General features: G+C 42.2%; 1 protein-coding gene and 1 non-coding gene across 2 annotated transcripts in view; one reads left to right on the forward strand and one right to left on the reverse strand.

Annotated features, from left to right (window-relative positions):
* The window catches only part of LOC132823514 (protein diaphanous homolog 1-like), a 342,084-nt gene that overhangs the window by 279,243 nt on the left and 43,563 nt on the right, over positions 1-19,278 (reverse strand). The window lies entirely within an intron of this gene.
* Positions 1,143-1,245, forward strand: LOC132823569 (U6 spliceosomal RNA). The gene has a single exon (XR_009645565.1). It is a non-coding gene; the product is annotated as a U6 spliceosomal RNA (small nuclear RNA).

Consider the following 19,278-nt stretch of genomic DNA (forward strand, 5'->3'; position numbering starts at 1 on the left):
GATAATAATCTGGGATTAAAAGTCTTAATGATGACCTTGAAACCATGGTTTTGTTTTCCAAAAACAAAACAATCTGGTTCACTCATGTATTTTATGGAAGGAAACTGCCATTTCTCCCTAGTCTGGACTACGTGATTCTAGATCCATATTAATGTGGTTAACGCTTAACTGCCCTCTGGGATTGGGATGGGCAATAAATGCTGGGCTAGTCAGTGACAGCCTCATTCCATGAATGAATTTTTTAAAATTCAAAATGTAGGACTGAGATAAGTTACTCAGATGGGGAGAAACAAGGCTTGGAGAAATTTGAAACCAGATTTTTTTTGAAAACCAGTCATTGTAGCTTATTCCTGTTCAATTATATCAACTGACTCAACACCAACAGGAAATCAAAGCTGTAAACCTACTGGTTTAAGTGGTTTAGTGTCATGCTTGTGTGGCGACTGCGGAGATAACAGCCACATGGGTCTGGCTAAAAAAAAAGACTACATTTGACTACAGAGCCACTGTGGAACTCCCTCCCCAAACAGAATGTAAGTGCATTTACACCAAATGGATTGAAGTGGTTTCAGAAGGTGCCTCTCCTCAATTTCCCAATGGACCATAGAGATCTGCCCAGCAAGCAACACCTACACCCTGTATGGGAATTTAAAGAAATCTGAAATTCAGTCCTGGAACTTATCCGGAAATTTCTTGCTATCTATAAAATTGCCACATGCTGTATATGATTTTTAGATTAGATTAGATTCCCTACAATGTGGAACCAGGCCCTTTGGCCCAACAAGCCCACACCTACCCTCCAAACAGTAACCTATCCAGACCCATTTCCATCGACCAAATGCACCTAACACTACGGGCAATTTAGCATGGCCAATTCACCTGACCCGCACATCTTTGGACTGTGGGGTGAAACCGGAGCACCCAGGAGGAAACCCACACAGACACAGGGAGAATGTGCAAACTCCACACAGTCGGTTGCCTGAGGCTGAAATTGAACCCGGGTCCCTGGTGCTGTGAGGCAGCAGTACTAACCACCGTGCCACCCGTAAATACACTGCATCCTTGATGTGTAATATTCCTCTGTGGTTAATCAAACATTTCAAATATCTTGGAGTACTTCTCCAAAAAGGTGTTCCTTTCTCTCTAAAATCTGTTATTGCCTTTTACCTTTACATGACTACAGAGGAGATTAGCATGCCCTTGCACAAGGATGACATGCAAATTTGCGAAACGTTCCAAATTTTGGGGTGCACGGTGGCTCAGTGGTTAGCACTGCTGTCTCACAGCACCAGGGACCCAGGCTCGATTCCAGTCTCAGGTAACTGTGTGGAATTTGCCCATTCTCCCAGTGTCCACATGGGTTTCCTCTGCATGCTCTGGTTTCCTCCCACAGTCCAAAGATGTGCAGGTTAGGTGAATTGGCTACACTAAATTGTAGCACAGTGTTCAGGTATGTGTAGGTTAGGTGCATTAGTCAGGGAAATGTAGAGTTATAGGATAGAGGAATGGGTCTGGGTGGGATACTCTTCAAAAGGTCGTTGTAGATTTGCAGGGCAAAATGGCCTGTTTCCACACTGTAGGGATTCTCTGATTCTTCAGACTTAAAAGCAACTGACTGAAAATAAATCTATGTGTAAACACTGAACAGTGACAGAAAAGGGAAGCTCTAACCATGGACAATATTTGCTGGTTCAAATGGTGAGTAACGAATTTAAAATCAATGCCTAAATGTTATCTTTTTCGCACAATGACCTAGTAATTGAAATGATTGATACTTAAATTTAAACGAATGGACCGCTCGACATCCTCGGACAAGGCAAAAGGCAGTGGGATATGCCCCCTGATCAACACCTCCTGGTGCTCAGACAGGGCAACCCTGGCAAGTTACTGCTTCCCAGACCAAGAATATCTTACAGTAAAGTGCTGTTCCCATTATCTATCTTGCAAGTTCACCTTCACTATCCTGACAGCAGTCTACATCCCATCACAAGCAGAAGTGAAGAGTGCACTTAAAGTATACAATGTGACAAACAATCTTGAGACGAAACACCCCAACGCTTTGTCCACCATAGTCAGTGACTTCAACCAGGCCAACCTCAAGAGCATGAGAAAGTGAGGACTACAAATGCTGGAGATCAGAGTCAAAAAAACTGTGGTGCTGGATAAGCACATCAGGTCCGGCAGCATCAAAGGAGGAGAGTTGATGTTTCGGGCATAAATCTTTCATTAGGAATGAGTGCCCACATTCCTATTAGATTAGATTCAATTCTGTACAGTGTGGAAACAGGCCCTTCGGCCCAACAAGTCCACACCTACCCTCCGAAGAGTTACCCACCCAGTCCCATTTCCCTCTGACAAATGCACCTAATGCTACGGGCAATTTAGCATAGCCAATTCACCTGACCTGCGCATCTTTGGACTATGGGAGGAAACCAGAGCACCCAGAGGAAACCCACGCAGACACGGGGAGAATGTCTGTGTGGAGTTTGCACAGTCGCTGGAATTGAACCTGGGACCCTGGTGCTGCAAGGCAGCAGTGCTAACCACTGAGCCGGGAAGACCTTTTGCCCAAAACGTCAACTCTCCTGCTCCTTGGATACTGCCTGACCTGCTGTGCTTATCCAATGCTACACTTGTTGACAGCCTCAAGAACATGCCATCAAAACACTATCAATATGTCACCTATCCCACCAGAGTTCTGAACACCCTTGACCATTGCTATACAACCAAAGATGCTGACCACTCCAACCTGCATTTTGGAAAATCAGATCACAACACTGCGCTCCTCCCACCGCCTTACAAGCAGAAATGGAAGCGTGAGGACCTAGTGCAATGTTGGGCTGAGGCAACCGAATGGCTTCTATGGGACTGTTTAGAGTCAGTGGACTGGTCCATGTTCAAGAGCTCAGTGGCCAACCTAAACAAGTATGCCACCAATGTCACAGACTTCCTCAGCAAGTATATCAAGGACTGCAAGTCGAAGTAGTTAATCCAAATGTTCCTCACCCAAAAACCATGCACCAAATGAGATCCACACTCCCTACTGATGTCCAGGTTTGAGGTGTACAAGTCAAGCAAACCTAACCTAAACAGGAAATCCAGGTAAGACCAGAGAAGCCAAGAGGCAATACCAAAATAAGCTTGAAACCCAAACCAACCAAAATGGACATCTGCCATTTGTGGTAAGGCTTATATGACACAGAGAAGTCAAGCAGAATCAGTATCTCCAAACAATGAGCTCAATGCTTTCTATGCTTGCTTTGAACAGAAGACGGTCAGTAAAGCAACGTCAGCTATCCCAACAGCCTCAGGTGCACTTGTACCCATGGTCACTGTTGCTGATATTAGATCACTCTTCTCCAGAGTGAACCCACAGAAAGCGATTGGCCCAGATGGAGTCCCCAGCTGTGCACTCAGATCCTGCGTGGACCAGCTGGCAAGAGTATCTGCAGACATTGTTAATCTCTCCTTACTATGATCTGAAGTCCACATCTACTTCAAAAAGACCACTATATCCTGGTACCAAAGAATAATCATGCAGCCTGCCTCAATGACTACCACTTGGTGGCTCGGACTTTCATAATTATTTCAGACATCCTGACCCACGGATCGCAAATCGGTAAGAATAGGTGACAACATAATCCACAACAGCAGAGTCCTGCAAGGCTGCATATTCAGCCCCCTACTATACTCCTTATACACTCAACCATAGGGGCAAATTCCACCCCAACTTCATTTACAAGTTTGCTGTAGACACCACTCGTCGGTCAGATCCCGAACAATGACGAGAAGGAATACAAAAAAGGGATTGAATACATAACGGCATTGTTTATAGCCACCAATCTCGTCAATGTCAGCTAGACAAAGGAGCTGGTCGACTTCAGGAAGCAGAGTGGAGGGCACGCCCCTATCTGCATCAATGGTGCTGAAGTGGAGATGGTTGAGAGTGTCAAGTTGTTGGGATGGGTGATCACCGACAATCCGTTCTGGTCCACCCATGTTGATGTAAAGGTCAAGAAAGCACAGTAGCTCAGAGGTTAGTACTGTTGTCTCACCGCACCAGGGACTGAGGTTCAATTCAACCCTTGGACAACTGTGTGGAGTTTGTACATTCTCCCTGTATCTGCATGGACTTCTTCCAGGTGCTCCAGTTTCCTCCCACAGGCCATAGATGTGCACATAAGGTAAATTGGCCACACTAAATTGCCTATAATGTCCAGGAATGTGCAGGCTAGGTAGGTTAGCCATCGGAATGCAGGGTTACAGTGAATAGGGTTAGGAGATGTGTGTCTGGGTGGATGTGTCTGGATGTGTCTAGATGTCTCTGATCTTCTGAGAGTTGGCATAAAATTGACAGGCCAATTGGCCCGCTTCCACGCTGTAGGGATTCTGTGATATATCTCTACTTTCTCAGGAGGGTAAGGAAATTAGCATGCTCACCAGGACCCTTACCAATTTTTACAGACGCACCACAGAAAGTATCGTATCTGGATGCATCACAGCATGGTCTGACAACTGTTAGACCACAAGAAACTACAGAGAGTAGTGAACACAGCCCAGTCCATCACGCAAACCAGCTTTTCATCCTTTGACTCCTCTACACTTCCCTCTGCCCAGGAAAGCAAACAACATAATCTCTCCACACGGATGCTGCCGGACCTGCTGTGATCTCCAGTATTATTGGGTTCCAGTACAGATTCCAGCATCTGCAGTAATTTTCTTGAACATAAAAATCCCTCCCACCCAAATTATACTGTCTTCCACCCTCTTGTCTGACAGAGGGTATAAAAGTTTGAATACACATACAAACAGATTCAAGAATAGTTTCTTCCCCGCTATTGTCAGACTTTTGAATGGATTTCTCAAATGCTAATTTTGATCTTTCTCTGCACCTTCTCTGCAGCTGTAACACTGTAATCTGCACTCTGTTCACTACCCTGATGCACTTTGTAAGATACGATCCACTTGTATAGCGCACAAAACAACACTTCTCACTGTATCTTTGTTAAAAATCACAACGCCAGGTTATAGTCCAACAGATTTATTTGAAGCACTAGCTTCCTTCATCAGATAGCTGTGGAACAAGATCATAAGGTACAGAATATATAGCTAAAGATTACAGTGCCATGCAACTGAAGTGATATATTAAACAAACCTAGATTGCTCTCAAGTCTTTCATCTTTTAGAATGAGTTGAGGTTTTGGTTCATTAACATGTAAATCCCAGAACTCCTTTTAAATCACATTCTCAAGATAACTTAAGGTTTCACAAAAAAAAACGACATCTCAGCTCAGACAATGCATTAAAAGGTGTGAGGTTAGAGTCTGTCTGTCTCCCAATCTTGAGTCAGACTGGCTCTATTTCCAAAGTAGGAACGTACAAAATATTACATGGACTGACTGCCTAGATTGTGCCCTTTTTCAGAAAAACAGAATGCATCCATAAATATAATCCTGCAAATGCAAATTTACCCCATGGACTTATGAGTCTGTGTGTGCATAAGAGAGACAGAACAAGAGCGCGAGCGAGGGGACATGTGAGCATGTGAAACAGTGCGTAACTGTGTGTGTGCATGCTTGGTAAATGGTGTGTGAGAATGTGAAGGAGTATAAACCTGTGAGAGGGTGTGTGCGCGCGCGCATGTGGGTAAGAGAGAGTGTGCGCGTGAGTGAGAGAATGAGAGGGAGAAGCGAGCATGAGAGCAAATAGTGGAGTGGGGTCACCTGTAATGTGACACTGAGAATGCATATAAGGAGTTACGTTCTGAGTTTTGTGAAACAAGAGGTTCAGCTGAGCAGGACTCAGATCAGATAAGAACTTACAGTTAACAATGGGGTGCTGCAGGCAAGGGAAGGGATTAACAAGGTGAAAAAGTAGTCATTATGTAGAGCCATTTAACAAGATGAAATGGCATTCATTATGTGAAGACAGTTATTCATTGTCTAACAGCAGATGGCTTAGTCTTTACTATTGATGCTCGCTGATTGTAACGGTCATCCAATTAATATGTATGTTGCCTTGTCTGGATGTTCCTCCCTATAAAATGACTATATAGTTCATTGGGAAATGCTGTCCCAGAGAAGACGGTGAACACATGTCCCTGTGCACATGGGCGACCATTCTCTCTCCCTCCAGGGCTTGAAATAAAGATGAAGAATGTAAACCTACACTGTCTCTGAGCATTTTGCTTCGACTGAGAAGAGAACGGGACAATAAGATTGGCACAGTCGGCAGGATCTAAACCAATACTTATGATTGGACGATGTCAGTGGCCGCCTGGAACGTCGGTGTCTTGAGACGAACGGGCCCACAAGAAAAGATTTTAAAGCTTGGCCCCTCTCGATATTCCTGTGTGCTGGAGATGGTCAGTTCAATCGTGCTCTATTCTATAGAATCCTTAAAATGGTAATCAGTTCAGTCAAGAGGCACAGTTTTGCAAACATGCCAGCAGGCAAGGATACCAGTCCTCTGCGCTGCATTTGGGGTAGGGGGTTTGTGAGTGAGGTTCGAGTCCTCTGCGCGGTACTGGAGTTAGAGTTGCCTGCGGTGGGTTTGGTTGAGGTTAGAGTCCTCTGCGCAGTACTAAGGTTAGAGTCCCTGGGGTGGGGGTTGGGGTTGGATGTGATTGAGGTTCGGATCCTCTGCGCGGTACTGGGGATTGGTTGAGATTAGAGTCCTCTGTGCACATGGGCGATCATTCTCTCTCCCTCCAGGGCCTGGAATAAAAGATGGACAAGGTAAAACTACACTGTCTTTTGAATCGATTGGGGGGGGGGGGGGGGGGGGGTGTGTGGAACAGGATAACAACATGAACCCATGGTCCCGGTTGAGGATACCCTCATGGATTTTGAACTTGGCTATCACCCTCTGCCCGACCACTCTGCGCAATTGCATATCCCGAAGTCTGCCTTGGAGGATGGGCATCCAAAAGGTCCAATGCCAAATGTCTCAGACCGCTGAAGTGTTCCCCAATTGGGAGGGAACATCCCTGTCTGGCAATATTTGCACAGTGTCTACTCATCTGTTGTTGTAGCATCTGCTTTGTCTCACCAATGTACCATGCCTTGGGGTATCCTTACCTGCTCAAAAAGGGCACAATCTGCAGGCAGTCAGTCCATGTAATATTTTATAAATTCCTACTTTGGAATACAGACAGACTCTAACCTCACACCTTTATTGCATTGTCTGAGCTGAGATGTCACCTTAAGTTATCTCGAGGATGTAATATAAAAGAAATTCTGGGACTTACATATTAATGAACTGAAATTTGCAACCCATTCTAAAAGATGAAAAACTTGACAGCAATCTAGATTTGTTCAATATATAATTTCAGTTGCATGACACTAATCTTATGATCCTGTTCCATAGCTATCTGATGAAGGAGCAGTGCCCAGAAAGCTAGTGCTTCCAAATAAACCTGTTGGACTATAACCTGGTGTTGTGTGATTTTTAACTTTGTCTACCTCAGTCAAACACCGGCTCCTTCACATCACTGTATCTTAGTATATGTGACAACAATAAGTCAATCAAAACGGGTTTGCAGCTAAAGCTACAAAGACAAAAACCTTGTAGTTCAAACTGTGGCAGCTCCTCTCAAACTGAGCAGACGAAGGTTGCCTTTTTCATTATTAAACCAAATATAAAAAAAAGAAGCAAAACAGAGCAACATCAAATCTCACCTCTTCCATGAACAGCAAATGATGCTAACACATTGAAAATTTAAAAACTTGACAGATCTGATTGATAACCTTTTTGGTTAGCAAAAATGTAACAAAAGACCCAAAAGGCAGAATAGATTTCAGTTACAGATGAACCACTATTCCACTGAATAGCGGAACAGACATAAATGTCCACCTCTTAATCTCATGTTACAGCACTGATCATAGTTATATTTACAAATCCTATTTTAGGTAATTAGCAGAGATAGCCTTAAATTAAATGACATGACAAGTTTCATCTTGAGTCATGACAACCTTTATCCAGTACAAAAGTTTGAGTTCGACAACTGGGTGAAACACACTCGCCTAATGCCACTTATTTTTCTGCAAAATATAGGTGTGCATCTTGAGATGAAGTCTGAATCCTTAGCTGTTTCAGCAGGACCTTCTCTTTAAAAATTGAAGGCAGCAAAAATTCAAACCAAAGAAAGAGGAATGATCCTTCTCTAATCTCCCTCATTATCCTAAGAGGATCAAATGTATTGGAATTAATTCAACCATTTAATCACTGAAATTAATTTTGATCAACTGACTCTGAACTGATCAATCTTATTCCTCCTGAATCAGGGAAGCAGGACAATCTACAAAATTCAAATGACCACTTCAAGCGCAATGCAGGGAATGCAGTGCTTTATTGCTAATCCCAACTCCATTTTGGTTTAGTCCTTTCCCTCTCTCCCTAACTCCCCTCTCTTGATGGTTTCCATTGTCCATAACGGGCTCTGCGTGTAAATACGGAATTGGCCAGCAGGATGATTACTGGTGCTAGTTGGTATTTAAAAATAGGAAAGAAAAATCCTCAGTGCTTGGGAGCCTCCTGTGAAGCGCTTCTGTGATCTTTTCTCCAGCATTTATGGTGGCTTGAATCTGCCGCTTCCGGTTGTCAGTTCCAGCTGTTCGTTGCAGTGGTCGATATATTGGGTCCAGATTGATGTGCTTAATGATTGAAGCACATCGATCTGGACCCAAGATACCAACCACTGCAACGAACAGCTGGAACTGACAACTGGAAGCGGCAGATTCAAACCACTACAAATTCCGGAGGAAAGATCACAGAAGTGCTTCACAGGAGGCTCCCAAGCATTGAGGATGTCACCTAGACAGGGGACGAAACGTCTGCAACACAAATTCCCAGCTCGGCGAACAGAACCACCACAACGAGCACCCGAGCTACAAATCTTCTCACAAACTTTGAGGAAAGATAAAGGAAAATAGACACGATTTTAATGTTGGGAATGTTGCAGAGTTGTGTGTGATAGCACTTCGGGGTTTAAGAGAAAGAAACAAAACATTCCAAGCCCCTTAACAGGCTCTGCATGTAAATTGGACAAGGGCGGTTTACAGGTGGTGATTAATAGAGAAAAAAATAACATGGGTGATTTGGTGTTTGGGGGAAAAAAAAAAGAGTTGAATTTAGCAGTTCTGGACATGAAAAGAAACATTTCAGGCCGTCCATTGAATCTCTCCAGTGTGGAAGTAGGCCATTCGGCCCATCAAGTCCACACCAACCCTCCAAACAATAGCCCACTCAATCCCTATAACCCTGCCATGCTCATGGCTCATCCATCTAGCCTACACATTCCTGGACACCAAGGGCAATTCAGCATGGTCAATCCACCTTACCTGCGCATCCTTGGACTAAAGGAATGATTGGAATCAAAACTTTAGTTCCAGATAAATGTTAACATTTCACTAGACATTGTATTATAAAGAAAGCGGCTACATTTACACATTTCAGCCAAACTTAATTCTCAAATGTCTTGTTTGAATATACATCAAGTATGCAGCTTTCATTCTCCAGCGCCATGTGGAGAAAATATTGTAGATTTTCATGTCACAATCTAACAAGAACATAGGAAAAAAAGAGCAGGAACACATCACATTTTCACATTCTTTCATGGAATAGGGCCAGCAATGGCAAGGCCAGTATTTGTTACCTATCGACGATTTCCCCTGAACCTTGCCAGGTCATTTAAGAGGGCAGTTAAGAACCAACACATTACTGTGGATTTGAGGCACTGTACGGCAGACCAGGCAAGGATGTGAGATTTCCTCCCCAGAGTCTTTTTTTCTAACAGTAACAATTATAGCTGTCATCGTTACCATTACTGTGACAAATTTTACAGTCCAAATTTATGAGTTGAATTTAAATTTCACTCATGGCCACAATTCTCTATTTGTTTATCATTATCAGGACCTCATGCACAGCACCAACTTCTAAAACTAAAATCAATGTGCGAGCATGCCGGTTGGCACACATGACCATGCAGCTTAGAAAGAATGTTGATGGAAACATGCCCCAAGATCATTCAGCCTCTGCATTACTACTGGATCAGTAAGCTTTACACGGTCAAAAAGGAGAGATCACATCTAGTGTAAGACGCAGCATATAGGAGTATGTAGTTCAAGGAATTTACGGTTCATAGTGACTACATCTTTACAAATTATTGTTGCTTGAGGAACTCCTGCTCGAGGTTGATGAGCTGAAGTCTGAGCTTCAAACACTGCAACACATCAGGAAGGGGAGGAGTTACTGTGTTTCAGGAGGCAGTCACACACCTTAGATTAAGTAGCAGTGAGTGAGTGTTGGGAAGTTGGGGGGGTTGTTGGTGAAGAAGAGAGAAGAGATGCATGGAAGATCATCAATAGATTTATTTGGTGGGGTCGGCAGGAGTTGTTAGAGTTTCAGAACAAGGTATAGTATAGAAAATATGGAAAGGGTCAGGAATCTAACTTTAGCACAGTAGATAAGGGAATAACTGAGACAGTTAACACAGGACTGAGGACGTTGTCATTAAATGCATGCAGTATACAAAGCAAAGTAAATGAGCTTGTAGCACAGATTAAAATTGGGAGGTATGATATTGTGGTTGCAAGGGTATTAGGTTGGGAACTAAATTAGATTCCTTACACAATGTGGAAATAAGCCATTTAGCCCAACAAGTCCACACTGACACTCCAAAGAGTAACCCACCCAGGCCCATTCTCCCTGTATTTACAACTGACAAATGCACCTAGCACTATGGACAATTTAGCACCTTACCTGCAGGAGGAAACCCACGTAGATACAGGGAGAAACTCCACACAGAGTGGAGGAATCGAACACGGGTCCCTGGCGCTCTGAGACAGCAGTGCTAACCACTGAATCACCGTGCCGTCCTTACTCTCATTCCTGACAAAGGGCTTATGCCCAAAATAGTGATTCTCCTGCTCCTCGATTGCTGCCTGACCTGCTGCGCTTTTCCAGCTCCACACTTTCAATCCATTAGGGAACAAGCAATTCTGGATTTGATGATGTGTAATGAGGCAGACTTCATTAGGGAGCTTACAGTGAGGGAACCCTTTGGGGACAGTGACCATAATATGACACAGAATTCATCCTGCAGTTTGAGGGGGAGAAGTTGGAAATGGACATAATGCATTACTATTGAGTATAAGTAACTACAAAGACATGAGGGAGGAGCTGGCCAGAGTTGATTGGAAGGGTAGCTGAGCAGGAAAGATGTTGCTGCAGCAGCAATGGTAGGGGTTTCTAGGGGTAATTCAGAAGGCACAATAGAAATTTTTCCCAAGGAAGAAGAAACATAACAAGGGGAGGATGAGGCAATGATGGTTGACAAGGGAAGTGAGGAACAGAATTAAAGCAGAAGCAGCAGCATACATAGAGTCATTGAGATGTACAGCATGGAAACAGCCCATTCGGTCCAACCCATCCATGCCGACCAGATATCCCAACCCAATCTAGTCCCACCTGCCAGCGCCCAGCCCATATCCCTCCAAACCCTTCCTATTCATATACCCATCCAAATGCCTCTTAAATGTTGCAATTGTACCAGCCTCTACCACATCCTCTGGCAGCTCATTCCATACACATACCACCCTCTGCATGAAAACGTTGTCCCTTAGACCTCTTGTAGTGAAGATCCATGGGAAGCCAGATGATTAGGAAGTCTTTAAAAACCGGCACAGGATAATTAAAAATGCAAGTAGTGTGGAGAATTTGAAATATGAAGGTAAGCTAGCTGGTAGCATAAAAGAACATTGAAAGAGGTATTTTACATATCTAAATGGTAAGGGAGAGGACAAGAGTGGAAATTGGGCCACTGGAAAATGAGGTAGAGTTGTAGTGGGGAACAAATGGCAGAGAAACTGAATTGGTATTTTGCATCAGTTTTCACAATTGAAAACACCAGCAGCATCGCAGAACTTCAACAGTGTCAGGAGCAGTGGGAGGTGTCGCGGCCATCAGCAAGGTGAAGGTGCTGGGAAACTGAAAGATCTAAAAGGTGTATAAATCATCTGGACCAAATGAACTACATCCCAAAGTTCTGCAAGAGTTAGCTAAGGCGATTGTGGAGGTAATTGCGATGATTTTTCAGGAATCACAAAGGCCTGGAAAAATGGCTAACACTCCTCTTTACGAGGGGAGGAGGAAAGAAACAGGCAACTATATAAGCTGGTTAGCCTAACCTTGATTGTTGCCAAGATTTTAAGAGTCCATTATTAAGGATAAGATTGCAGAGTAATTGGAAGTACATAGTAAAATAGGATATATGTACTTCTCTTCCACAACAGCAACTGAGGCTAATTTTAAAACAGATATATGGACACCTGTTAGCCAGGTGCTTTGATGGTACATGAAAAGGTGGGTACAGAGAGTTGGGTCTCAAATCAGCTGTATCAGAATGTTAGAACAGAACTACTCCTGAACAGTCTTTTCTTGTCCTTCCGTAAGTTATTCTGTTCAGAAATCTAAATACAATTTTCACTCAATCATCTGTGTTGTGTTGCTAGATACCAATGCAGTCAGAATACACAATTAGGGAAAATTACTTTGGGAGTTTCCCATTCTCTACGCAAAGATGTATAATACTTGAAGGCTATTGTTAGTAAACTCAACAGAATAAACCTTGGCTACTTATTTCCCCCAAACCTTCTAGCCAGGAAATGTCTGCAAATCTGCCCTTTGATACACAACTAATTCCAAAAGCTTTGGCACTAAATGAAATTTATTAGTGTCCAAAGGGAAAGTTCAGTCATGGCAACAGATCCTTAAACAGCTTTCGTCACCATCCTGGAAACATCCTGGAGAACTCACTTTGGTCTGAGCGTGGAACTTCTGGGAACAAACTGAGCTCATCAGAAACAAATCATATTAAACATTTCCTGCACTGTCTCCATTACTGCCTTCAGAACAGATGTTTACACAATGAGATGAGACTTGATAGCAATGAAATAACCATTTTGGCTCTAAAGAGCTGATTGCAAGTCACATGGATTATATAAGTTTCCACTGCAGAGCTGGAAAGATTTGAATTCATAATAATTCACCACTTTAGATCAAATGTGTGTTGCTTTAAAAAGAAGTCTCATGAGGGTCTGATCATTGATCTAAAGGAACAGGACAAATTCAGTCAACTCTTTGAATCTGCCCTACCATTGAATACAATTATGATTGATCTATAATGATACTTTGAGGTTTGCATCAGTGAAAGTTGTATCAAAATTTCTAATCACTGCCTATTGAAAAGGGCATTGAAATTTCACATGCCCTCTGTCATTTGTACGAAAAAGAGCTTTGTGATTTAATTCTTGAATATCAATTCTCCAACTTTAAGATTATCATTCACCTGGAGTCAGGAGTAAGATTTTACTTTTTTTAAATACTTTCATAGGATGTCTACATTACCCCAGAGAAGGTGACGGTGAGTTGCCTTCTTGAACTGCTGTAGTCCACGTGATGGAGTTACAGCTACAGTGCTGTTGGGGAGGGAGTTCCAAGGACAATGAAGCAAAGGTGATAACAGTTTCAAACCAGATTGACATGTGGCGAGGAGCAAAACCTACAAGTTGTGGCATTCTTGTACACTGGCTGCCCATGCTCTTCTAGGTGATAAAGTTTACAGTGTTGGAAACCCTTCTTGCAAGGAGCATTGGCTAGTTGCTGCAGTGTATTTTGTAATTGATATTCAATAGATTAGATTCCCTACAGTATGCAAACAGGCTTCTCAGTCCAACAAATCTACACCGATCCTCCGAAGAGTAACCCATCCAGACCCATCCCCCTACCCTACATTTACCCCTGACTAATGCACCAAACATTATGGGCAATTTAGCATGGCCAATTCACCTGACCTACACATCTTTTGGATTGCGGGAGGAAACCGGAGCACCCAGAGGAAACCCACGCAGACATGGGGAGAATATGCAAACTCCACACAGACAGTTGCCTGAAGCAGGAACTGAACCCAGGTTCCTGGTGCTGAGGCAGCAGTGCTAACCACAGCTACTGCGCCGTCAATACTGCCACTGTATGCCAGTGTTGCAAGGAATATTTAAGATGGTGAATGTAGAGCTAATCAAACAGCTCACTTCATCGTGGACAGTACCAAGTTCGAGTGTTGTTAGAACTGTAGTCATTCAGTTGATTGAGGGATATGCCATCACACTTGTGACTTGTGTCTTGTAGATGGCAGGCAGGTATTGCGGAGGCAGCAGGTGAGTTACATGCTGCACAACTCATCACCTCTAACCTGCTTTCTTACTACAGTATTTATACAGCTCATCCAAGTCAACGTCTGGTCAATACTAATCCTCAAGATGTTGATGGTGAGGGATTCAGTAATGAAATTCAAGGGAAGTCAGTTAGGGTCTCTCTCAATGGGGATGGTTACTGCCTGAAACTTGTGTGGTACAAATGGTACTACACCAACCTCATATCATTCTTCCAGAGTACATACCCTTTACTCCTATATTCCATCGCTGCTTCTTAATTAAGTCTATCTCATGGTCCAAGACAATTTTATTTTTCTGGTGTTCATTCCCAAATGTTGATAGAAGCAATACTAACAAGCATGATGAAGGTGTAGAGGTGTATTGTACCTTTGAGAAAGAGAAAGCTAGCAAGAACTGACTGAAAGCACAGTGTCCTGAACAAGGTAAAAATGTAACACTTAGTCAAAACATATAGCTGGAGTTGTGTTGCCATGGAACAAAAACAAATTCAAGTTCAGTCAATCAGTTTAAATTATGCTCCAGTATGTAAATCCAATCAAATTTAAATTTTACCATTTGGGATGACACCAATCAATGAAATGATCTGATGTTTTGGGGTATAAAACCAGACATTTTGAACAGTTAGGGGGAGAACTAACAACAAACAGCTCTCTGAAAAGGTGCACGTCTAAGAAATTTGTGCTGAACACCAAAGTCAACCTAAGGGAAATCTACTGAGAAAGTTCAACATCTGAAGATAATACCTGGGTTTGAAACTGATTTTGCCATAAATTTAAGAGAGAATTTATCAGACCAGCATTGTACAGTGAGAGGTCAAAGATAGGTTTAAGAGAAAAGAGTTGTAAATAGTTGTTGGGTTTTAGTATTCTCTGTTGGACTTAAAAGAATAAAATTGTTAATTTTTACTTTAAATGGTGACCTCTTGGGATAGTTCTTTGTCTCTCAAAATTTAACAGATTACAACGCAAGGTGAGCTTCTGTGTGTCCGGTTTAACATTAGCAGAGTGGTTTACCTCGTGTCATAACACAAGAACACTGCAAGCCTGTTCAAAACAGGCCAAGAATAAAACCTGGAAGTCTCCTGCCATGAGAGATTCTGGTGCACATCAGGAATGGGGCTCATATTCCGAAGTCTGAGGATTATTGAGGACTACAAACACAGAAACGGGTTAATTGGCCCAAAGGATCCATGCTGGTGTTAGAGATCCTTTTATATACCTCATCAACAGACTAAAATTAGAGCGGATACCAGGAGGTCCAGAAAGTCATTAGAATACACTTCTTCAAGAGTATTTAGATTGTTGGACTGATTTGGAGATGCCGGTGTTGGACAGGGGTGTACAAAGTTAAAAGTCACACAACACCAGGTTATGGTCCAACAGGTTTAATTGGAAGCACATTAGCTTTCGGAGCGTCGCTCCTTCATCAGGTGGTGTGTGATTTTTAACTAGATTGTTGGAGGGATGGTGTGAAGCATAGTCAAAAAAAAGGGCTTTACATTGGCTGCTGCCTTTTGAGCTTTGACTGCAATATGTCCCCAGCAACAAATGGTGGAATTTCCAGTAGTGACTAACAAGCCCACCTCATATGTGACAAATGATCACAGAAATTGAAATATGGCCTTACCAGGATTACAATGCTTGAAGGGTGCCTTCCACCTGCACAAGTGCACTCTCCAAGGATTTGTGAACCCAGTTTGAAAGCTCAATTAAATGCTTGATTATTTCTTTGCTAAAAGAACTTCACTTTAAGAAATGGGTTACTTCAGTGATCACTTAGTAGTGATCAATAAAATTTGAATTTGCAAGCTATGCATATTAAAAATGTATGAACTGGACAAGATGTGACAGTCAGTTAGTCTTAAAGGTTTTGCTATTTTAGCCAACAATCGCTCAATAACATTCCTTTTTTAAAAAAAAAGACAATTTACTAAAGTTAGTTCAAAAAGAATATGGGTCATGGGATGGAGAGAAAGGTGGGTGGGTGAGTTATGTACCAATATTATTAGAAAAGGACAAATCCTCAAGGAATACACCATTGGAACATTACAGTCATATTTGGGTGAGCTACTCAAATGTTAAACAAATCTTAATTTACGTAAGTTAGCATTAGGGATAATTTCAAGGTGAGCAAGATCCAAGGGTTATACAAAAGCTGTTTCCTAAACTGTAACTGAATGTTTATCTGAAGTCTTAGGAGAGAATTTGGCACTTAACATTGCTAAATTAGCCATAGAAAATGTTGGGTTCGGGAGAAGAGAGTTCGGATACTCTGAGGGTTAGTGCTGACTCAATAGGCCAAATGGTCTCTTTCTGCACTGAAGGGATTCTATGATTCTAAAGTATTACAGCGCTTAAAGTAACATTCTTGAAAAAGTCTTAATTCGGGTTAAGAAACAATGAAAAAGTGATTAGGTAACTTGGTATTTCACTGGTTACCGACAAGTCAAAAAAGAGATAGACCAGCAGATTTGCTGAAAAGATTAAAGATGTAAGCTATTTAGTAGCGATAATGTAAGACAACCGAATAGGACACTGATTGCTCTCAGGACAGAGAATGAGAGCAATTTCTGTAGTTTGTTCAGGAGAATTAACTTGCTCAGTACAGTGGTGAGAAATGGAACATGACTACGTCTAGTGAGGAAATAAAGTTGGTAAAATGGAGAGTATCGTAGTCATAGTGTATCTTTACAATATCGATTAGTCTCATAAGGATTGGATCAGTAAAGAAGAACAAGGAACAATCCAGAATAAAAATACTTTATGAGATTAGATTACCTACAGTGTGGAAACAGGCCCTTCGGCCCTATAAGTCCGACCCTCTGAAGAGCCACCCAGACCCATCCCCCTACACCTAAGACTAGGGGCAATTCAGCATGGCCAATTCACCTAACCTGCACATCTTTAGACTGTGGGAGGAAACCGGAGCTCCCGGAGGAAACCCACGCAGACACGGGGAGAATGTGCAAACTCCACACAGACAGTTGCCCAAAGTGGGATTTGAACCTGGGTTTCTGGCGCTGTGAGGCAGCAGTGCTAACCACTGTGCCACCGTGCCGCCCTACTTGAACAGATGAAGTCTACTTTCAGCAAACTAAGGAGGAATTCGGCCGAGATAAAAACTAGTCAGCAGTGCAGATGGGATGCATCTTAAGATACTGAAAGAAGGGTTGAAATTGTGGAGCTACTGGCCATCTTGCAATTCTGATAACAAGTAGGCATAGTGTGAAAGGGTTGGTGGATTTCAATGATACATCTGCAATTTTAAAAAGGGAAGACAAGTATATCTGGGAACCATATGCCAGTCAGATTAATATTAATTGTGTGGAAGCTTTTAGAAAAAAGTCTAGAAAATAATTACCAGCCACTTCGACAAGCATGAAATGTTAAAGGAGTATATGTACGCATTCACAGCTATTTGTGTCATATTTCACATTGTTCGTTGAAATATCAGAGTGTGACTGAGAGCAGTACAGCTGATTTGTATAAAATCTTTCAAATAAATTTGAACACGACCCATAATCTTTGCTAACAAGATTAAAACCAATGGATTAAAGGAGGCAGCAGTGAATATTTAAATACTTTCTAATCAAACCATTCAGAGAATGTTACTAAACACCTCTTGAACAGGTCACACTTGAACCTGGGCCTTAGTGTCCATTCCTCTGGACTACATCTCTATGCCACAGAGTCCTTCTGTGCAGCAAAGATTTAAATAATAGTTACTGAACAGAAAGAAATGAGTTTCACTGATTAACTACTTTACAAACTGGAGGGGGAACAAAGTAATTTCTCTAATGTTCAGTATCACTGCTGTTGATAATATGTATTAACGACTTGGATGGTTAAATATATGGTACACCAATGCCTCAATTATGCAAGTTGAAAAGTGACACAGGAAAGAAACTGAGGGTTCTTGTCAAGGAGTAGTAGCGTCCCTACATTGGGTCCAGAAAGTCTAGATTCTGGTCCCACCTGTTCCAGAGGTAACATATCTAAGCAGATTCGATTAAAGAAATCTACAAGAGAGCCCAGGAGTTGGTGCACAATTTTTCAAAGGTGAGAGGAGTTAACAAAAAAACTAACAAAGCGTATGGAATACTGGACCTTATACAAAAGGCATAGAAAACCTTACAAGCTTTTGAATTCTAAACATTAATAAAGCAGTCTCTCATCACCAGAGGACTATTACATCAAATTCTGCAGTCCTTCCAAATATTCCTAAAGAAAGGTTTGACTAGAATGATTCCTGAGATGAATATATCAGATGGCCTCAGATTAGGTGGTTTTAAGGAGTGTCAGAACTGAGATACTTAGAGGTAATGATTAAAGACCCCAGAAAACTGAAAATACTGCTAGCAATAGTGAGGCGACTAAAATCAGCGATGCTCAATTGTCCAGAGTTACAGGAATGCAGGTATCTCAGAGATCTATGTTGCTGGAAGTGATTACAATGATAGGGAGAAATCACACTGTTTAACTGCAAGTTACTGTAGGCCAAATGAGCATGGGTAGATTGGATTTGCTGCGAGTTCAAAACATGGGTAGCAGAGATATGGATATCCCTTGGCATATGGATAGAATGTAAGCAGCTAATCATCAGTCCAGTGAAACAATCAGTTCTGGAGGAAGCAACAGTCATGGATAAGAGTTTCTGCATCAAATGAATTAAGAATGGGACAAAGTCCAGAAATGTGGAAATTGGCAGTCAGAGTGACTAGTAAAAAGTAGTTTTACTGATTCCTTCATCATTCCTGATGAAGGGCTTTGGCCCGAAACGTCGAATTTCCTGTTCCTTGGATGCTGCCTGACCTGCTGTGCTTTAACCAACAACACATTTTCAGTCAGAGTGACTATACAGATATTGATTTAAAGGTCATTTTGAGGTCAAGTATGACACTGGGATTGCAAACAGTGAGACAGAAATGATAAATAATTACATGGAAAAGCTGGATAAGCGTGGCTTATTCTTTTTCCAACAGAGAATATGAAGAAGTGATTTGTTAGAATAATAGGGTGGTGCTGGTAGGGGAATTTAACTTTCC

This window comes from Hemiscyllium ocellatum, chromosome 16 (genome assembly GCF_020745735.1).
Source record: "Hemiscyllium ocellatum isolate sHemOce1 chromosome 16, sHemOce1.pat.X.cur, whole genome shotgun sequence".
Classification (NCBI taxonomy): domain Eukaryota; kingdom Metazoa; phylum Chordata; class Chondrichthyes; order Orectolobiformes; family Hemiscylliidae; genus Hemiscyllium; species Hemiscyllium ocellatum.